Source organism: Amia ocellicauda, chromosome 12 (genome assembly GCF_036373705.1).
Source record: "Amia ocellicauda isolate fAmiCal2 chromosome 12, fAmiCal2.hap1, whole genome shotgun sequence".
NCBI lineage: Eukaryota > Metazoa > Chordata > Actinopteri > Amiiformes > Amiidae > Amia > Amia ocellicauda.
In genome coordinates, this window is record NC_089861.1 from 39804231 (window position 1) to 39827908 (window position 23678).

The 23678-nt window shown below is 42.1% G+C and overlaps 2 non-coding genes across 2 annotated transcripts; both read right to left on the reverse strand.

Moving 5' to 3' along the window:
- Nucleotides 1–13835: 13835 nt before the first annotated feature.
- Nucleotides 13836–13908, reverse strand: trnai-aau (transfer RNA isoleucine (anticodon AAU)). The gene has a single exon. It is a non-coding gene; the product is annotated as a tRNA-Ile (tRNA).
- A 1251-nt stretch (nt 13909–15159) lies between these two features.
- trnai-aau (transfer RNA isoleucine (anticodon AAU)) lies at nt 15160–15233 on the reverse strand. The gene has a single exon. It is a non-coding gene; the product is annotated as a tRNA-Ile (tRNA).
- Nucleotides 15234–23678: the final 8445 nt, after the last annotated feature.

The following is a 23678-nucleotide window of genomic DNA, read 5'->3' on the forward strand; positions in this document are numbered from 1 at the left end:
CGTTTAATAGCGTAAACTGTGTTTTTAAGGTTATATTGTTTTCATGATACTGTGTTGGAAAATTAAGAAATAAGAAAATAAAAGTTTTATATATTTTAGGTTATAATGTTTTATGATACTGTTTAAGTAAATAAAAAGAATAAGAAAAGTTATATATATATATATATATATAGGTTATATTGTCTTATGAAACTGTTTTGGTAAATTAAAAAACAAGAAACATTTTAAATATATATATATATATATATATATAAGTTTATATAGAGAATAAGAAAATAGAAGTTTTAAATACATACATATATATATATATATATATATATATATATATAAGATTATATTGTTTTATGATACTGTTTTAGTAAATAAAAAGAATAAGAAAAGTTATATATATATATTAGGTTATATTGTTTTATGAAACTGTTTTAGTAAATTAAAAAATAAGAAAAGTTTTAAATATATATATATATATATTTAAGGTTATATAGAGAATAAGATAATAAAAGTTTTATATTTTATTTTAGGTTAAAATGTTTTATGATTTGTTTTAGTAAATTAAAAAATAAGAAAAATAAAAGTTTTATATATATACAAGATTATATTGTATACATTTAAGAAAAATAAAAGTTGTAAATACACATATATATTTTATTTTAGATTATGTTTGATTATACTGTTTTAGTAAATTAAAAAATAAGAAAAATAAACGTTTTATATATATTTAAGGTTACAATGTTTTATGATACTGTTTTAGTAAATTAAAAAGAAATATGAATATTTACTCAGAGTGGGATTTGAACCCACATGTGTTTTTAGTTTATATGTTTTATGATTAGGCTTAGGATGATACTGTGTTTGCAAAATAAAAAGGTAAGAAAAAATCAATTAAGAAATGTATAGACTTACATATATTGCATGTCATTACATATATATTTAAGCAAACACAGATAAACACACATACCTATATCTCTTTAGTTTATATTTATCAATAGACAATAGAGAACAACAGTGAAATGTATAGAATTATATCTGTACATTTTGACCAGCACTGTACTTATTATATTTGTTACATTAGTGAATGCTCAAACGTAGCCTTAACATGTATAATATTTAAGAATATACTGCATTTCATTCCATTACACACACACACACACACACACACAAACATATATATATATCTTGTTAGGTTTTATTTATCAATAGACACTAAAGACATGCACACCACTTTTCTTAGAGAGACACAGTGAAGCACTATTTGTGAATACTCATATGTAATAAATAATATATGTATATATGATTTGTTTGTGCTTTAATGTATAGAATTAATAAAATACACACACACACACACACACACACACAATGGTGACTTTTATTGTGACAAACAAGCATTTTACAACATGGAACATAGTCAGAAGTAGAAAAAGATACTCCATGAAATGTTTTATAGATACTTGTAATCATTAATTTCTTGTTCACAACACCAACATTGGACAGAAAGAAACACTGACCTGTACAGAGTAATGTCATTTCCAGCATATTCCATATATATTCTATTCAGTCTTTCACTCTTGGCCTTTTTTTCAAAGTTATACCAGGTTCTGGTGACAAAGTACATCAGGTATCTATTGTAAATAAAGTGAGAAACACTTAAGTTTCTATTCCTTTGGAAATACCTTATTTTTCAAACCTACAAATACATGGTGACAACTGCAAGCATGACACACATACAAAACACAGAAATAGGGACCACATTGCAAGGATATAATAAGCACAAATAGTATTTTACTGCAAATTTTAAGTTTTGTAAAATTATTTATATAACTTCTAGGAGTAATCTGCAAACTACATAGTGAAAATGCAATCAGTCTTCAGGAAACACACACAGCAGACTGAAATAAGCACAACGTCATATTTATGTGAACCAAAACTGCATTCTACTAAACCCTGAAACTCTGAAAAATCACTACAAACTCTGTGTTTTGTAAAATGGCTTATTTCACAGACACAGAAACAAATAGGCTCACCCTCAACATATTCCAACACTTGTTATGATGTAAACTTAAAGGTTTACCAGTAGTACAGGGGTATTATTAATCTATTCATGCAACTTTTAGACACTTGTCTACTACAGAGCTAACAACTGCATTGATAGCGGGTAGCAGGGCTTTGACAATGCTGTGCGGTGGGGTTTAAAATGACTTTGTAGGCCAGGGCTTCAAAACCTTACCCCATTTTAACATTTTCAAATTAGCCTCCAACCCCTAAAATACTAAGACATGTTTTTTTGTATCATATGTATCATGTTGTATTACTATGTACATTAATGTGGTTTATAATTTTGATTTAATTTAATTTTATCATATTTTTAATTACAAATTCATATATATAAATAACAAATACTATATAATAATAGTCATAATAATGCAAAAACATATTAAGCAATCATATTTTTACTTACAAAATAATATATATAAAATAACAATATCGAGCGTGGTATTGACGGTATGGAGAGACCCCGTTCCTCCTCCTCCCGTCCCCGCTGCTGTGCCACGTGTGGCCACCGCATGCTACCGGCTTGGAGTGGTGACGTGATCTGCCCCCTCTGTCAGGGACCGGACCCGCGGGGTCCTAGTCACGTCCTGAAAGACAGGGGGCGAGATGCTGCACCAAGATGGACCAGATCTGTGCCCTACTGGCTGCTCAAGGTTTATTTAGCCGCCCTCTCCTCATGTCATGTCAGGATTGATGGCGAGCCTCCGGACCCTCATTTTTTAGCAGCGCAGTTTCTGAAAGGTGCACGTAGGCAGAGGCCTACCCACGCTCCTTCTTTGCCCGCATGGCGCCTTAATGTAGTGCTGGACACGCTTTCTAAGGCCCCATTTGAGCCCTTGCAGTCATATGACTTAAGGTTTGCGTCACTGAAGACGGCATTTTTGCTGGCAATCACGTCAGCGAGTCACATGCCCTGTCTGTTCACCCTGTGTGTGTCCGTTTTGCAGGAGATGGTTCCAGGGTTACACTTTGACCTAATCCTGCATTCCTCCCGAAGGTGCTGTCTCCTTTCCATATCAACAGGCCTATTGAGTTGATGGCTTTCCATCCTCCACCCTTCTCTTCGGAGGAGGAGAGTAGGCTACACCTGTTGACCTGCTGCGGGCTCTCAGGTGCTATTTGAAGCGCACCAAGGACATTCGATGTTCGGACCAATTGTTTGTGGCCGGGCGCTTTCAAAGCAGTGCCTCTCGCACTGGATTGTGGACACCATTACCACGGCTTATGAGTCAACTGGAGCCCCAGTGCCTGAACACCTGGTGGCCTACTCGACTCAAGGTGTAGCCACGTCGTGGGCCCTTTTTCCAAGGCGCCCCACTGGCAGACATCTGTGCGGCTGCGAGTTGGGTCTTGCCACACACCTTTGTTCGGTTGTACAGGCTGGACGTGACGGGCCCAGTTCCTTCTATTGGGAATCCGGTGTTGGCTTCAGCTGAGTCGCAGTAGCCTGTTAGGCACTGGCTCCTGGCTTTTCTATCCCTGTCTGCCCCTGTTGAGCATGCTTGGGAAAAGCAATGCAGAACCGTTATCCCTTCCTACCGGACTGTGACTTGTATACAGTTCATTCTATAGGTGGGAGTGCATGTGTTTTTTACACGTGTACCCCGCCATTGTACATAGTTCCTTTGTCAGCAGGCCTTGGCCCCTCCCTAGCTATACTAGCTGTGCTGAGGGCCGCTGCTGCTGTATTCAGCAGTAGGCTTTGAGTTTGCTCTTGTGCCCCGCTGTGTATATAGTTCATTTATTGACATCATTAGAGCATCTGTTGCCGCTAGCTTCCGCAGTGGGTATCCTGCTCCTGTGTCATGTGTGTGGTGCATGAACTGGCTCCTGCGCCCCGCAGTGTATATAGTTCTTTAGAATATACAGTTGAGCTTGTCCGCTCCTTATTAAGTTTAGAATGGACAACTGCTCCTGTTGTTAGCGAGGGCACTCGTGCTTCGCTATGTATATAGTTCCTTTGCCAGCAGTCTGTGGCCCCGCCCTAGCTATGCTAGAGCTGAGGCCACTGCTGCGGTGTCCAGCGGAAGGCACTTGAGTTGGTTCTTGTTGGTCCACTGTGTATATAGTTCCATTATTCGTAATTGAACTATCCAGCAGTGGCTATCTAGTCTGGGTAGCCCGCTGTATGTTGAGCACGGGCTCAACGGACTGCGACCTGTGCTTATATGGTGTGGTCTGGGTATTGGCCCTGCTCCTAGCCCTGCTAGTAGAGCAGGAGACTGCTATTACTAGGCTTCATGGTAGGCACAAGGTCTTGTTGCCTGTGGATACACCATTGCTTATTTCTTCCCAGTTCAGCGTGACTGTGGTCTTCGCGTCTGAGCAGCCCAGATGTGGCCCAAGGGGCCCCTGTGGTTCTATCATAGAGTTGGTACGGCTCCTAGTAGGTTCGCCTCGGGGCAGGCTCTCTTACCAGCTCGCTGCCTCCTCCCTTGCGACGGTTTGGTTATACTGTAACACCTCCCCCTTGGGCAGTGCTTCTGACTCGAAAGATAACGATAGGTTGCGTATGAAACCCCGGTTATCTGAGAAAACAAGCACTGCCCAAGGGTTGCAAGCTCGCGCGGGAGTTCAAGCTCCCGGCAAAAAGAGGAAGTCCTTGTGCAGACGTCACCTTTTATACAAACAGGAAGTGGAAGGGTCCTGTTTGAGTGACGGGCACAAGGGCCAATGGCAGCTTTGATAGACAAAAGTCTTCGATGCGTTCCAGCGATGCACGCTGAAAACCCCTCCCCCTTGGGCAGTCCTTCTTTTCTCAGTTAACCGGGGTTGCATATGCAACCTATCGTTCTTTGTCTATGGTTAAATCCCTCTCACTTTGTAACTTTTACTAGTAAGTCAAATTGAGATTTTAAAAGTTGGTACATGTGAGTCAGAGCCAAGAAGGTTGAATTCAGACTGTAGGTTGTTTATGTACATGGGTAAATTACTTTTGCTAGCCTAGTATAGAACTATATACCAATGCTTTATTGTCCTTCAGGCTAAATCATTTTGTATACCAAACAATGGTGAGTGACATATTCTGAGTAATGTACTTAAACTAGTGCTAATCATGCTCTGAAACCAACCCATAGAGAACAAGGTGAAAACTGGAATTAATGGCAAAGCACAGCCATAAACAGTCAACATAATCAAGCCCAGTTAGAAATATAGATGTCTAATTATTTTGAGCACTAATCTTACATTTCATAAAGAAAAGCATTTAATTCTTAGCAATTGTTAGGTGTATGCTGTACGTATTCCAGTTAGTTCACTGTAATGACAGAAATGAGAAGTTCATTTCTTTAGCACACTCACGGAAAACCATTTATTTTTAAACAGTTACTAGATAGCCAGTTTAGGCCTTCATCTTAGTTATTTCTAATAGCAAGAGTGCTTAAAATTATTAATTGAATTATATATCTTTGTTCCCCCTTTTTCTTACTGCTCTCATAAAATAACATTTTATTCAAGCAATAACAGGGTAGCCTAAATATACAACATATCTTAAAGTACAAGGCATCTGAAAGCTGTGTATGGTCTCAATGCATTTGATGCGGAGGATTAATTCAACTGAAAATGGTCAAAACTGTGGACTTTTATTGAATGTTAAATTTGACAGTGTTCTCTCTTAAGGACCTGTTGCCTGTGGGACGTTGCTGCTTTGGTTGTGTCCAGTGCCATTTCAGATAAGAGAGGCTCTGCAGGACAAGCAGGACAGAAACCCGTCTCACAGACACTCTGCCTGCTCTGCATCTCCATTTCCCCTCTCCACCGCACACAGCTGAACGTTATTCTGAATCTTACACAGAGCGCTCAGCTTCTGACACTGATGGCAACATGGGGCCTGGCTCCGAGCCTGAGGAAAACCATGAGGTAATTCAAACTTATTTAATTTCTATACTGTGAAATGTCAGATTGAAAGTGGTTTCTGTTCTTAATGTTTGTATTGTTTATGTATTTCATGTATTTTTGTACAGTTTTGTGTTGACGAGTCCTACATCAACATGAATGTGAATTTCAATGTGAAGAGCACGTGTCATGCTCTGTAATGCAAGGGAGCAATGAGGGGCTGTAGAGACACTCATAAGAGTAGCAGGAGCACTTTTTTATGAACTACTAATTTGTTATATTTTAATAGAATATGAAATGTAGTAGAAAGTTGTATCAGATCAGACCACTGGACAGAAACACCCCACCAAGACTGAGTTTTCATGTTTCTGCACATGTCACCTACAAACTGTTGACAGAGTGGATGAGGGTCTACAGCAGAGGTTCCCCATCCTGAGGTTGTGACAAAGTCAGGGTGAGTTTTGTTTAATATGTTTTTAAATTATTATTATTATTATTATTATTATTATTATTATTATTATTATTAAATTATTATATTGTTATTTTAAATATATTATTCTGTAAGTAAAAATATGATTGCTTAATATGTTTTTGCATTATTATTACTATTATTATATAGTATTTGTTATTTATATATATGAATTTGTAATTAAAAATATGATAAAATTATGTCAAATTAAATCAAAATTATAAACCACATTAATGTACATAGTATAACAACATGATACATATGATACAAAAAACATGTCTTAGTATTTTAGGGGTTGGAGGCTAATTTGAAAATGTTACAATGGGGTAAGGTTTTAAAGCCCTGGCCTACAAAGTCATTTTAAACCCCACCGCACAGCATTGTCAAAGCCCTGCTACCCGCTATCAATGCAGTTGTTAGCTCTGTATTAGACAAGTGTCTAAAAGTTGCATGAATAGATTAATAATACCCCTGTACTACTGGTAAACCTTTAAGTTTACATCATAATTTTTGTAAGTGTTGGAATATGTTGAGGGTGAGCCTATTTGTTTCTGTGTCTGTGAAATAAGCCATTTTACAAAACATAGAGTTTGTAGTGATTTTTCAGAGTTTCAGGGTTTAGTAGAATGCAGTTTTGGTTCATATAAATATGACGTTGTGCTTATTTCAGTCTGCTGTGTGTGTTTCCTGAAGACTGACTGCATTTTCACTATGTAGTTTGCAGATTACTCCTAGAAGTTACATAAATAATTTTACAAAACTTAAAATTTGCAGTAAAATACCATTTGTGCTTATTATATCCTTGCAGTGTGGTCCCTATTTCTGTGTTTTGTATGTGTGTCATGCTTGCAGTTGTCACCATGTATTTGTAGGTTTGAAAAATAAGGTATTTCCAAAGGAATAGAAACTTAAGTGTTTCTCACTTTATTTACAATAGATACCTGATGTACTTTGTCGCCAGAACCTGGTATAACTTTGAAAAAGAAGCCAAGAGTGAAAGACTGAATAGAATATATATGGAATATGCTGGAAATGACATTACTCCGTACAGGTCAGTGTTTGTTTCTGTCCAATGTTGGTGTTGTGAACCAGAAATTAATGATTACAAGTATCTATACAACATTTCATGGAGTATCTTTTTCTACTTCTGACTATGTTCCATGTTGTAAAATGCTTGTTTGCCACAATAAAAGTCACCATTGTGTGTGTGTGTGTGTATTTTATTAATTCTATACATTTGAGCACAAACAAATCATATATACATATATTATTTATTACATATGAGTATTCACAAATAGTGCTTCACTGTGTCTCTCTAAGAAAAGTGGTGTGCATGTCTTTAGTGTCTATTGATAAATAAAACCTAACAAGATATATATATGTTTGTGTGTGTGTGTGTGTGTAATGGAATGAAATGCAGTATATTCTTAAATATGATACATGTTAAGGCTACGTTTGAGCATTCACTAATGTAACAAATATAATAAGTACAGTGCTGGTCAAAATGAACAGATATAATTCTATATATTTCACTGTTGTTCTCTATTGTCTATTGATAAATATAAACTAAAGAGATATAGGTATGTGTGTTTATCTGTGTTTGCTTAAATATATATGTAATGACATGCAATATATGTAAGTCTATACATTTCTTAATCGATTTTTTCTTACCTTTTTATTTTGCAAACACAGTATCATCCTAACCCTAATCATAAAACATATAAACTAAAAACACATGTGGGTTCAAATCCCACTCTGGGTAAATATTAATTTTTCTTTTTAATTTACTAAAACAGTATCATAAAACAGTGTAACCTTAAATATATATAAAACGTTTATTTTTCTTATTTTTTAATTTACTAAAACAGTATAATCAAACATAATCTAAAATGAAATATATATGTGTATTTACAACTTTTATTTTTCTCAAATGTATACAATATAACCTTGTATATATACACTCACCTAAAGGATTATTAGGAACACCTGTTCAATTTCTCATTAATGCAATTATCTAACCAACCAATCACATGGCAGTTGCTTCAATGCATTTAGGGGTGTGGTCCTGGTCAAGACAATCTCCTGAACTCCAAACTGAATGTCTGAATGGGAAAGAAAGGTGATTTAAGCAATTTTGAGCGTGGCATGGTTGTTGGTGCCAGACGGGCGGTCTGAGTATTTCACAATCTGCTCAGTTACTGGGATTTTCACGCACAACCATTTCTAGGGTTTACAAAGAATGGTGTGAAAAGGGAAAAACATCCAGTATGCGGCAGTCCTGTGTTCGAAAATGCCTTGTTGATGCTAGATGTCAGAGGAGAATGGGCCGACTGATTCAAGCTGATAGAAGAGCAACTTTGACTGAAATAACCACTCGTTACAACCGAGGTATGCAGCAAAGCATTTGTGAAGCCACAACACGTACAACCTTGAGGCGGATGGGCTACAACAGCAGAAGACCCCACCGGGTACCACTCATCTCCACTACAAATAGGAAAAAGAGGCTACAATTTGCACAAGCTCACCAAAATTGGACAGTTGAAGACTGGAAAAATGTTGCCTGGTCTGATGAGTCTCAATTTCTGTTGAGACATTCAGATGGTAGAGTCAGAATTTGGCGTAAACAGAATGAGAACATGGATCCATCATGCCTTGTTACCACTGTGCAGGCTGGTGGTGGTGGTGTAATGGTGTGGGGGATGTTTTCTTGGCACACTTTAGGCCCCTTAGTGCCAATTGGGCATCGTTTAAATGCCACGGCCTACCTGAGCATTGTTTCTGACCATGTCCATCCCTTTATGACCACCATGTACCCATCCTCTGATGGCTACTTCCAGCAGGATAATGCACCATGTCACAAAGGTCGAATCATTTCAAATTGGTTTCTTGAACATGACAATGAGTTCACTGTACTAAACTGGCCCCCACAGTCACCAGATCTCAACCCAATAGAGTATCTTTGGGATGTGGTGGAACAGGAGCTTCGTGCCCTGGATGTGCATCCCACAAATCTCCATCAACTGCAAGATGCTATCCTATCAATATGGGCCAACATTTCTAAAGAATACTTTCAGCACCTTGTTGAATCAATGCCACGTAGAATTAAGGCAGTTCTGAAGGCGAAAGGGGGTCAAACACAGTATTAGTATGGTGTTCCTAATAATCCTTTAGGTGAGTGTATATACAACTTTTATTTTTCTTATTTTTTAATTTACTAAAACAAATCATAAAACATTATAACCTAAAATAAAATATAAAACTTTTCTTTTCTTATACTCTTTTTATTTACTAAAACAGTATCATAAAACAATATAACCTATTGATTATATATATATCTGTATTTAAAACTTTTATTCTCTTTTTATTTACTAAAATAGTAGCATAAAACAATATAACTTTAAATATATATATGTATTTAAAACTTTTCTTATTCTCTTTTTATTTACTTAAACAGTATCATAAAACAATATAACCTTAAAAACACAGTTTATGCTATTAAACATTACACCTCCACACCAGCAGTGTGAGGTGCCCTTGGACATTCACCATGATGGATGTCACCCTAACAAAATGGCTACCATCTTACCAGATGACCTATGACCTTACAAATGGCCGATATCAGTCAAAATGGCCGATATCATCCAAGATGGCTGACAAGGGAGGGTCAAATGGTAACCCAGGGGGGTGCTGGGAAGGAGAGAGGAGTTCCGGTTCAATGGTACATAAGGAGGGAGGGTCAAAGAGTAACCCAGGGGGGTGCTGGGAAGGAGAGAGGAGTTCCAGTTCAAAAGTACATAGGGAGGGCGGGACTTCCGGCTGTCAAAATAAGTGATGCTGCCATCTATACTACTCACAGACACAGTTAGCCACAGCCACGGCTTCTTCCAATTCTCGTCAGTGTTCCAGATTCGATGTTTTTTTTCTTCAGTGACGTTGTAAACACGCACGTGGGGAGCACATCAAAACCCAGTTTTGTGATTCAGTTACAGAAACAACTGACACAGCGGAGCAGTAGGGGTTGTAACATTTTTTGGTCCAAGGTCTGGACCACAGCGACTGAGTGGTCCGGACCTCGGCACTGTGGTCCACGGAGTGGTCCCGATCACGTAACGCAAATTGGGATGGGTTTTTGTTTAGTTTTTTTGGACACACCGTATAAAACCCATTTACTGTCAAATATATTATCGACATATCCAAACTACAAACATAATGATCATAAATGTACAATATTAATAGTATAATTCTCATTTGTAACATTTTTTAATCTTATCTATCAGACAATTTGTAGGAAGCTGTGCTAACGTTACTCTGAAAAATGCGCTTACATTGAGCAACTTTGTCATTCTGAATGAAATTATTCAAGTTATCAATTTTTCCTCATCATGACTGAAGAGAAAAGATAGCTTATTTAGAATCTTATCTTTAATTTAATGTCAGCCTATTTACATGTCCTCTGTTTGCGCTCTGCCAAGAAATGTTTTATCAACTTTTTTGGTTAAACCATATCTTCCTTATTTTATCACTGTGAGATCTAGCAACATTAAAAACAAAAGCATAGGTTGTTTTGTTTATGTATGGTTAACATTGTAATAGTTGGTATTTTAAAGAGAGATTATAAGAGATGTATTAACGTATTGATCATCTGATGCCCTTTGTCTTTTCTTGAAGGATAATGTCATTATGAAGAAGATAAAACTTTTTTTTTTTAAACACCTCCCCCCAGCAGGATTTGGGTCGCCTCCGCACTGTTTCTGCTGAAACAAAAAAACAAGTGTCAATCTCTGCAGGAATCTACTCCGGCTCCCCCTTCTGGTGATGAAGAGGAACCCGAGTCCAAGATGCTTCCAACCAGCCCTCAGGCGCTCCCTTCGGCTGTAGGTCACGCTCCAGGGGGCCGGGGGAGTTAAGAGGGTGTCACTGGACGGGGACGACAAACGCCTCCAGTGACAGACGGACGCACACAGAGAGAGAAAGAGACAGAGAGAGAGAGTTGCACTTCCTCCTGCAATGCAATAAATATGCCCAAAATAAGGGACACATTCCTTAACAAAATAATGAATGCCACCCTACCTTTGACAAAACTGAGAAAAAATAAAAATGGTCAGTCCTCCTGGAGGAGGGACACACAGCCTCCCTGGCTGCCCAATATGTCACCGCCTGCCACAGCCTGAGGGGCACAGTGACACATGAGCACCAGCTGTAAATAAAATGTAAATACTCATTTGTAATGCATGTCATTGTATTTCCAAAAAGGAATCTGTAAACACTAAACCTATTTTCTTTAGTTCTATGTATTAAAGATCATTTTTAGTTTATTACATTTTGTTTTTCTGTACTTTTATACATCTTATTGTGATTTTGGCAGGACGCTGTCTGTCACGGCATGGCTGCTGCTGACGCACACTAATTAGGTGCTCATGTGTTGCAGCCGTGTTGTCCGCTGCTTCGCAGACAGCTTGTGAGCTCACGGCTGCAGGCAATGATCACTGAGGCGACTGTGACGTCATTGGCAGGTGTGCTTCATCTATTTAATCCCTCTCCTTCCCCGAGGGAGACTTTATTGTGACTGCCCGGAGCACCCTGTTTGTGTGGATGTTTTGTGTGCTGGTTTTGCCTTGTTTTCCCCTTTTTGTGTTTTTTTCTGTTGGACTATTGTGAACCCCAATAAAGCTCGGACACCGCCGGAACCCGAGACTCTCTCCGTTTATTGTGTCCGGCATTTACATTTGGTGGCCAATGTGGGGAAGCTTTGTGACATACTTACCCTGAACTCTGTACCCGGAAGGACAGCTATGGAGGCGTCTCCAGTGGAACAGTTGTTGGCCCCAGTGGTGAAGCTGCAGGCTCAAAAACAACAAACTCTCGAGACGCTTGTCCAGCAACTTCAAGTACCAGCTCCTGCACCTAACCCTGCTGTTTACCGCAGCAAACCCGGCTTGGGCAGGTCTGCAGATTCCAAAGATGGGACCAGAGGACGACCCAGAGGCTCTGAATTTCTGTCCAATATTAAAGATCCTAGGCTCTCATTGTCTGATTTGGCTGGGGCACAATTGGGACATGTCTCTGGGGACCGATCACCATTAGTGACTGCAGGTGATGAGAGGGGCAGGGACAGCCTTCCCTCTGACTCCAGTCGTGTAGCAGCCAACAGTACCCTGTTGGACCCAGGGGAAGGAACGAGTTCTGGGACTCACCTCCTCTCTCCTTCTTCCAGTGGAAGGCCCGACACTGGATCCCTCCTTCAACCGGGTTTCCGATTTCGCTATGGACCAGACACAGGATGATGCCCTGGGACATATATATGACCAGGTCAGAGTTGTTGATGGTTGCATAGTGAATACACAGAGGGCACTTTGTGTTTCTCTCCAAACCAGCAGCCAAACCGATCATGCTGGATGATGTTGCAGACAGAATAACGTTCACCACGGTGCCTCCACACTCTTTCACGAATACCAATCGAGCTGCACGGTGCTGGGCTGTGAGCACAGGTCCCACTAGAGGATGACGGGCCCTCGTGCCACCCTCATAGAGTCTGTTTCTGACAGTTTAGTCAGAAACATGCACACCAGTAGACTGCTGGAGGTCATTTTGGAGGGCTCAGGCAATGCTCCTCCTGTTCCTCCTCGCACAAAAAAGCAGATACTGGTCCTTCTGGTTCTTCTGATAGCACGGATGAATGTGCCATACTGGAGGAGCTGGACTACCTGTGCAACCTGAATGGGCTGCAAGGAGCACCTCATAATTCCAGTAGTGACAAGGACACTAGCAAAAGGCAAAACTAGAGAAGAATCAGTCAGGAAGCATAAGGAGAGAGCAATCGTCTGTGGCCACTACCTGCAAAACCATTCCCTTTTTGGGGTTGTCTTGCTGTTGCCTATCTCCGGTGCACCTGCTGTCACTTTCATTTGCACCAAAACAAGAGACAGTGATTCACAACCGCTTAGGCTTCCTAACTGTACAGATTAATATGCCTGAACTGTAACTGACTTGGTATTATGCTGTGATGATTACTTGTTCCCTTATTTTTTTGAGAGGTGTATTATAGAAGATAGCCTTGAGAATGCGGCCACAGAATTGCGGGAATCCGTGACTTTCAACACTTATGCAACCGAGTCGAGGTGACCAACAGCTCAATGTCTGGTTGGCACCATGGCTTAGATGTGCCATTCATGAAACTTGCGTTGATTCTTGAAGCCACTGGCATTGCTTCCCTCTCCAAGTCTGTGTAATAAGGAATTGGCAGGAGCCCACGAGTTGAAACTATCAGAGGACAGAATGCAAATGAAGTGTTCTGAGAAAAGCAAAGCGGCGAAAGGACATTTTCCCGTGTGCATGTAGATGGCCGACTTTGACACGGCTTGATGAAGTCTTGTGGATCCTACCACTGCTTAAGTGCACTACTACGCTTGCCTTCAGGGAGTTTCATGTCAAACATTCAAAAAACAGGACTCCAACTAGACGGATGAGCACCTACGATCGGTCTTGGCCGATGTGGGGATCGAACCCAAGACCTTGGCGTATTTGGACCACGCTCTAACCAACTGAGCTAACCGGCCATCAAAAGGAGTCTCTCTGCCAGGCATTTCCTCATGTTTATGTAATTTGGCTGCAAAATGCATTACACACAAGTGTGAAAAGAACACTTTTGCAATTCCTAGCATTGGTGATGCTATAAATCAATCTGTCAGTAGTGGGATTTGAACCCACGCCTCCATCAGGAGACCAGAAAACACTTCTACACTCTTCAAGGGAACAACACCTTAAGTCTGGCAAATTAGACCACTCGGCCATTCTGAGAGGATGTATACGTCCACCGCGAGATTATATACTGATCAAGAAAACTGCGGGAACACTTAAATCACACATCGGATCTCCGTGATCAAAATCTAGGAAACCTCAAGATCTTCACCGTACATTGCATAATTCGTAACTCTCCCACCTCCATGCTTTTGAGACTGTACTGGGAGACACAGCAAACTTTCTTCAGACGGCACGTATGGATGTGCCATACTGGAGGAGCTGGACTACCTGTGCAACCTGAATGGGCTGCAGGGAGCACCTCATAATTCCAGTAGTGACAAGGACACTAGCAAAAGGCAAAACTAGAGAAGAATCAGTCAGGAAGGATAAGGAGAGAGCAATCGTCTGTGGCCACCACCTGCAAAACCATTCCCTTTTTGGGGTTGTCTTGCTGTTGCCTATCTCCGGTGCACCTGCTGTCACTTTCATTTGCACCAAAACAAGAGACAGTGATTCACAACCGCTTAGGCTTCCTAACTGTACAGATTAATATGCCTGAACTGTAACTGACTTGGTATTATGCTGTGATGATTACTTGTTCCCTTATTTTTTTGAGAGGTGTATTATAGAAGATAGCCTTGAGAATGCGGCCACAGAATTGCGGGAATCCGTGACTTTCAACACTTATGCAACCGAGTCGAGGTGACCAACAGCTCAATGTCTGGTTGGCACCATGGCTTAGATGTGCCATTCATGAAACTTGCGTTGATTCTTGAAGCCACTGGCATTGCTTCCCTCTCCAAGTCTGTGTAATAAGGAATTGGCAGGAGCCCACGAGTTGAAACTATCAGAGGACAGAATGCAAATGAAGTGTTCTGAGAAAAGCAAAGCGGCGAAAGGACATTTTCCCGTGTGCATGTAGATGGCCGACTTTGACAGTGCTTGATGAAGTCTTGTGGATCCTACCACTGCTTAAGTGCACTACTACGCTTGCCTTCAGGGAGTTTCATGTCAAACATTCAAAAAACAGGACTCGAACTAGACGGATGAGCACCTACGATCGGTCTTGGCCGATGTGGGGATCGAACCCAAGACCTTGGCGTTATTAGCACCACGCTCTAACCAACTGAGCTAACCGGCCATCAAAAGCAGTCTCTCTGCCAGGCATTTCCTCATGTTTATGTAATTTGGCTGCAAAATGCATTACACACAAGTGTGAAAAGAACACTTTTGCAATTCCTAGCATTGGTGATGCTATAAATCAATCTGTCAGGAGTGGGATTTGAACCCACGCCTCCATCAGGAGACCAGAAAACCGTTCTACACTCTTCAAGGGAACAACATCTTAAGTCTGGCAAATTAGACCACTCGGCCATTCTGAGAGGATGTATACGTCCACCGGGAGATTATATACTGATCAAGAAAACTGCGGGAACTCTTAAATCACACATCGGATCTCCGTGATCGAAGTCTAGGAAACCTCAAGATCTTCACCGTACATTGCATAATTCGTAACTCTCCCACCTCCATGCTTTTGAGACTGTACTGGGAGACACAGCAAACTTTCTTCAGACGGCACGTATGGATGTGCCATACTGGAGGAGCTGGACTACCTGTGCAACCTGAATGGGCTGCAGGGAGCGCCTCATAATACCAGTAGTGACAAGGACACTAGCAAAAGGCAAAACTAGAGAAGAATCAGTCAGGAAGGATAAGGAGAGAGCAATCGTCTGTGGCCACCACCTGCAAAACCATTCCCTTTTTGGGGTTGTCTTGCTGTTGCCTCTCTCCGGTGCACCTGCTGTCACTTTAATTTGCACCAAAAAAGGAGAGAGTGATTCACCACCGCTTTGGATTCTTAACTGTACAAATTGATATGCCTGAAGTGTATTTGACTTGGTGTTATGCTGTGATGATTACGTGTTCCCTTATTTTTTTGAGAGGTGTATTATAGAAGATAGCCTTGAGAATGAGGCCACAGAATTGCGGGAATCCGTGACTTTCAACACTTATGCAACCGAGTCGAGGTGACCAACAGCTTAATGTCAGAAAATAAAAGAACACTTTTGCAATTCCTAGCATTGGTCATGCTATAAATCAGTCTGTCAGAAGTGGTATTTGAACCCACACCTCCATCAGGAGACCAGAAAACTCTTCTACACTCTTCGAGAAAACAACTGCATTTCCGTCCTTGCACTCTCTCATTAATCCAATCTTGCCCAGTCAGCGAGAGAAGCCATGTACATGCTTTGCCTTCCTCTCCCTCTCCCTTCACTGCCAGTTCAGCGATGACATCTCAGAACTCTCTCACAGCTGACTTCTATGACATCACAGAGTGCATCAATTCCGTGGCTTCTCATCTGTCGCCACACTGTCAGGGTTGACTTTCTCACTCACTATGCCAAGCTTTCTCGGAAACACTGGAATACGTGGATGAGTTTGTACCACTTTTGGAGGTTTTGCCCACCTGGGGCGAGGCTGTGATCCAGCTGAAAAGCAATTCGGGCATGTGGGCAGCGAAAGATGTATCTGTGATGAAGAGAAACCCAGGTCGATGATGTTTCCAATCAGCCCCATCGGTCCAGCCACAGACACACACACAGACAGCCACAAGCACAGACTGCCACAGACACACAGACAGCCACAGATAGACAGACAAACACACAGACAGTGTGCCTGACAAAAACTTTCCCTCACAGTCAAGTCAACATGAGTCGTATTATCTAAAAGAAGAACCCATCATTTCCTTTCGTCTCTATATCAGAGAGAGCGATTAAAAAAACACATCTGTAAATGCTACTTGTACAAGCACGCTGAGATGCCCCATCATCAGTAGGCATGCTCTGTGGCGCAATGGATAGCGCGTTGGACTTTTAGTGAAAAGGGCAGTGGTCATTCAAAGGTTGTGGGATCGAGTACCACCGGAGTCAGTGCTCACTTCATGACCCGGAGGCTTTTCTTACCATCTTCAAGCGCACTGCCCGGTGTTGCGACTGGCCGGAGTCTGAGTGGGCGGTACGCCTGGCTCCCCTGCCACCCGAGTGCTTCGTCCCGAGGATGCCCTAGACTACAAAAGTCTGAGGGACAGTGTCCTGGACCGGGTCGGTCTGACGTCGGACGGCCAGCGCCGAAAGCTCAGAAGCCTCCGGTTCGAACCTGGCTCCCGGTGCCTGCCACCGCTGGCTCAAGCCACGGAAGTTGCCGACCTGGTGGCCTTGGAGCAGTTCATCTGCCATCTCCCACGTCCAACCTGAAGGCTGGCACCAGGCTGGCAGAGAACCATCATTGCCCGGGACGATGCCACCTTCTGATGCCCGACGGCGGGCACCCTCCCTTCCATTCCCAAGACCCCCTCTGACCCGACTGTCCTGGATACCAGCATGTTGCCAAACACCACACCTAAACATGTTTCTCCCCGACCCACTTCCCCTTCTCGCCTTGCCTGTCCCAAAAACAAATCTGCCTCCTTAGCTCCTTCTTTTTCTCTCTCCCCCGGCAGTGTGTGGTCCCCTGGAAAAACCACGGTGACGTTGCGGGCAGCCTGGACATCGCCCGGCCGGGTGCTCGCTAGTGAAAACTATCTATCTAATATTAAGGATCATAGGCTCTCATCTGATTTGGCTGGGGCAGGTCACCTGTGTCGTGACAAGACCTTAAGCCGGATAATGGACCGATTCTTCTGGCCAGGCATCAAAAAGGAGGTAGAAAGATGGTGTGCTGCCTGTCCGGAGTGCCAGAAGACCAATGCCAGTGCAGTACCGTGGGCTCCGCTGGTACCGCTGCCTCTCATGGAGATACCATTTGAGCGCATTGGGATGGATTTGATCAGTCCGTTGGAGAAAAGCTCCGCGGGGTATCAATTTGTGCTGGTCATAGTAGACTATGCCACTCGGTACCTGGAGGCAATTCGTCTACGGACAATGTTAGCGACTAGGATCGCCGAGGAGCTGTTTAAGGTCTTCACTCGGGTGGGGATCCCAAAGGAAATCCTGACAGATCAGGGCTCTCCATTCATGTCACGCGTGATGCGAGACCTCTGTAGGCTGCTGGGGATAAAGTCCATCAGGACCTCAATCTATCATCCCCAGACAGACGCCCTAGTGGAGCTCTTTAATAAAACCCTAAAGAACATGATCTGTAAGTTTGTGAGCACAGACGCTTGGGACTGGGACAAGTTATTGCCACCCCTGCTGTTCGCTGTACGCGAGGTGCCCCAGACGTCCACTGGCTTCTCTCCCTTCGAGCTGCTGTACGGGAGGCGGCTGAGGGGCATCCTCGACTTAATAAAGGAGGACTGGGAGGCGACCGCCCCCTCCCAGACCTCTATGGTACAGCACATCCTGGACCTGAGAGATCGGCTATCGGCACTGGGGAAACTTGCACAGTTGCATCTCTTACAGGCCCAGGAGCGACAACAGCGCATGTACAACAGGAGAGCCCGGTTACGATCGTTCACCCAAGGACAAGGTACTGGTGTTATTCCCAAATTCAACATCTAAACTGCTGGCTAAGTGGCAGGGACCCTTTTTGGTCACACGCCGCTTAGGGGATGTTGATTATGAGGTGTGTCGCCCAGATCGTCGGAGGTAAAAGCAGATCTATCATCTGAACATGCTGAAGAAGTGGCGAGAGCAGGAAGCATTGGGTGCTTTTAGTTCCCCCCACAATAAAGAGTCTGAAGCCGCTGTTTCTGAGGTTCGCACTGAACTCAATTTAACAAACGCCCATTTAACAAACGCCCAGAAACAGCACGTTTGCTCTTTATTGTGCCGCTTCCAGCATGTCTTTTCTCACCGACCCGTGCTCACACTTCTCATTGAACACCACATCCACACAGCACTGGACCACTGCGTGCGTGTCAAACCCTATCGCACCCCCTATTACAAAAAGTAGGCTGTCAATGAAGAGGTGCAGAAGATGTTGGAGCTGGGAGTCATTGAAAAGTCACAATCGGAATGGTGTAGCCCTATAGTCTTGGTGCCAAAGCCTGACGGCAGCACTAGATTCTGCGTTGATTATAGGGAGCTCAATGCAGTGTCTAGGTTTGATGCCTATCCGATGCCCCGTGTGGATGAGTTGCTGGATCGGCTGGGCGCTGCTCACAGAAAACCCGGGCAAGTGAACAGTTGGGAGGAGGGAGACCAAGTATCTGGGGTACCTCTTAGGAGGGGGGCAGGTACGGCCAGTCGTTGACAAGGTGACCGCTATTGCCTCCTGTCCGCCTCCTAAGTCCAAAAAGGAAGTTCGGCAGTTTTTGGGGTTTTCCGGGTATTATCGCCAGTTTCTGCCGGACTTTGCCACCCTAGCTTACCCCCTGACCGAACTGACGCGAAAAGGTGCTCCAGATACGGTCCAGTGGACGGAGCAGTGCCAGGTGGCTTTCCAGGCGATTAAGGACCGCCTCTGCCAACACCCTTTTTTTAAATGCCTTGACTTCTCTCTCCCTTTCATTCTACAGACCGACGCCTGAGAAGTTGGAGTGGGCACGGTCCTGTCCCAGAGTGTTGGGGGTCAGGAACACCCCGTCCTCTATCTAAGCAAACAATTATCGCCCAGGAGCGTAAATATAGCACCATTGAAAAGGAGTGTCTCGCTATAAAGTGGGCTGTGCCCTGTTTATTTAATCCCTCTCCCTCCCCGACGGAAGCAGCTAACCGACAAGAAGGTGGACTGAGTCTATTACCCCTGTCTGCCCGGAGCACCCCGATTGTGGACACTTTTTGCTTTTGCTTTTGATTTTGTTTTTGTTTTGTATCTCCGCCCTTTTTTGACATACCTGAACAAAATAAAGCCCGGACACAACCGAAACCAGAGACTCTCCCTCTCTCTCTCCCCGTTATTTGTGTCCGGCTTTCACAGTAGGCTATTCAAGAAGGGGGGCTCAAAGATGGCCAGATATAAATTTATCTATTTTATTTTATTTTATTTATTGTGCTTTGTTGGCACAGTGTTTAATGTTCAGTCTTAAATACATATTTTTTAATTGTAGTTTTGTAATTGATTTTGTCTTTGAAAAGCAAGACAAAATAATAAAAAGCACATTTTAGACTATTTAATTTATGCAATGGTGAAAAAATTGTCAAAATAACTGAAATGTAAAAAACAACAAACAAAAAAAAAGTATCAAAACAATCTGATGCATTTAAAAGAACAATAACGGTCAATGCATTTGACAAATAAAAAAAACATCAAAACATTCAAAAACAGTGAAACCAGTGCTATTTAGAAATAATTAATACAATCATTTCCATAATTTCTTTACGTACTGTTGGAAATATACCATCTGGCCCAGGTGATTTGTTTGTTTTTAATTCTGCTAGTCCCTTTACTACCTCCTCCTCATTTATCCTGATCTCTCTTAGGGTTTGACTGGACTGGTTGTTAACCTGTGGCACGTTATCTGTTTTTTCTTTTGTAAAAACCTCAATATCGTCAGCTCAGCATACCTTAGTATAACTTAATATAAGCAACAGAGACGCTGCTGTGAAGGAGCGCAATAGTCTCTATAGCCACTCTGTCACAGCCACCTCAATAAATACATCAATTCATTAATCACTGTATTGACTTCAACCATTTAAACACATGTAATGTTTTGCTTTATGCTAGGGGTGGCTAACCCTGGTCCTGGATTTGAGCCCCCACCTCCCCAGGGATCTGTATTGGCAAACTGCTGAGCTGATGATATTGACTGCAAAGGGGAATCTCTCTGGAATGGTCCATTATACAGGGGAGCTAAAGACCTCCAGGAAAGCACTAACCTGTGGCCCTGGGGCCCTGGGGTTTGTCTGCCTAACGCTCGTCCTCTGTTCTTTGGGTCTGCACTGGTTCTGGTCCTATCTGACCAACCTGTTCTGAATAGGGCAGTGGTTCTCGACCTGCGGCCCGTCACACATGGAAGTGCGGCCCACGATATGACACCCACATTTAACACTACAAGCGCAGAGCCGGTCAATTTGACCGTTTTGGTTATTCAAATTTGAATTATACTGTGTTCCAAAATACACTGCGCATATACCCATTCGTGACTATTCCTAACTATATGTATTAAACATGCCTACAGCGTTTTAGCTGCATAAACATGAAAATAAATAAGTTATAAACACATTTACCTAGAATAGCCAAAATCGGGTTATTTTGACTGGTCATTTAAATACATAATAACTCAAATATAACACATAATCCTGCCTTCCCTTTACAATAGAGTCAGTCTGGCACTCAAGTGGCGATCTCTACCTGTCTACAATCTTTCATGTGCTTGAAAAACACATGCATTTGTACAGCATTACAGGTGTTTTCTTACAACTGTAGTAAGATTGAGTGGATACAGTGATTACCCGCAAATCAACATGGATTTGAAACGGAGATTGAAGAGAGCTCGTTTTGGAAATTGGACAAGTAAAATCATGTTCTGTGAAATTGCAGTGTCTCACCACACAATAAGATGAGTTACAACAACCTCAACTTGAACAGAATTGTAAAACTTTAAATAACGTGCTCAGGTAACCACAAAACATATGTTCTATGAACGTTTTGTGTAATGCGCATGTGCCAAAACCATCACGTCATGATGACATACTACTTTACCGGAGTTGAGACATTTTTTGTATTAATTAGCATGGGATAAAGTTGCTGATCATGCAAGAAAAGATGAAGTAGCCCGCGTTTGAATGATTATAGATGGACTTTGTGGATTGCAAATAATGAAATTAATAGTCATTCTTCCTCAACTTTCATTACTTACAGTGGGGGAAAAAAGTATTTGATCCCCTGCTGATTTTGTACGTTTGCCCACTGACAAATAAATGATCAGTCTATAGTTTTAATGGTAGGTGTATTTTAGCAGTGAGAGACAGAATAACAACAAAAAAATCCAGAAAAATGCATTTCAAAAGTTATAAATTGATTTGCATGTTAATGAGGGAAATAAGTATTTGACCCCTTCGACTTAGTACTTGGTGGCAAAACCCTTGTTGGCAATCACAGAGGTCAGACGTTTCTTGTAGTTGGCCACCAGGTTTGCACACATCTCAGGAGGGATTTTGTCCCACTCCTCTTTGCAGATCCTCTCCAAGTCATTAAGGTTTCGAGGCTGACGTTTGGCAACTCGAACCTTCAGCTCCCTCCACAGATTTTCTATGGGATTAAGGTCTGGAGACTGGCTAGGCCACTCCTTGACCTTAATGTGCTTCTTTTTGAGCCACTCCTGTGTGTTTTGGGTCATTGTCATGCTGGAATACCCATCCACGACCCATTTTCAATGCCCTGGCTGAGGGAAGGAGGTTCTCACCCAAGATTTGACGGTACATGGCCCCGTCCATTATCCCTTTGATGCGGTGCAGTTGTCCTGTCCCCTTAGCAGAAAAACACCCCCAAAGCATAATGTTTCCACCTTCATGTTTGATGGTGGGGATGGTGTTCTTGAGGTCATAGGCAGCACTGCTCCTCCTCCAAACACGGCGAGTTGAGTTGATGCCAAAGAGCTCGATTTTGGTCTCATCTGACCACAACACTTTCACCCAGTTCTCCTCTGAATCATTCAGATGTTCATTGGCAAACTTTAGACGGGCCTGTACATGTGCTTTCTTGAGAAGGGGGACCTTGCGGGCGCTGCAGGATTTCAGTCCTTCATGGCGTAGTGTGTTACCAATTGTTTTCTTGGTGACTATGGTCCCAGCTGCCTTGAGATCATTAACAAGATCCTCCCGTGTAGTTCTGGGCTGATTCCTCACCGTTCTCATGATCATTGAAACTCCACGAGGTGAGATCTTGCATGGAGCCCCAGACCGAGGAAGACTGACAGTTATTTTGTGTTTCTTCCATTTGCGAATAATCGCACCAACTGTTGTCACCTTCTCACCAAGCTGCTTGGCGATGGTCTTGTAGCCCATTCCAGCCTTGTGTAGGTCTACAATCTTGTCCCTGACATCCTTGGACAGCTCTTTGGTCTTGGCCATGGTGGAGAGTTTGGAATCTGATTGATTGATTGCTTCTGTGGACAGGTGTCTTTTATACAGGTAACGAGCTGAGATTTAGGAGCGCTCCTAATGTCAGCTCATTACCTGTATAAAAGACACCTGGGAGCCAGAAATCTTGCTGATTGATAGGAGATCAAATACTTCTTTCCCTAATTAACATGCAAATCAATTTATAACTTTTTTGAAATGAGTTTTTCTGGATTTTTTTGTTGTTATTCTGTCTCTCACTGTTAAAATACACCTACCATTAAAATTATAGACTGATCATTTCTTTGTCAGTGGGCAAACGTACAAAATCAGCAGGGGATCAAATACTTTTTTCCCTCACTGTAAGTAATGAAAGTTGAGGAAGAATGAATATTTTGTCAATTAGACTTGGTTTATAGTTGTGAAAACTTGAAAAATTAAGTTCAATTAATATGTTTTTCAGTTGACTTAACTAAAAATTCTAAATGCTTATTAATTGATAGAGTACGTTGGCTCAATTTACTGCATGTTATTTCAACAGTGAGTGAACTTAACACTTCATGTTTGCTAAACTGAGTCAAAGCAACAAGATGACTTGACTAAGTCACGTTGCGTCAACAAATAATTTTTACAGTGTAGCGGTT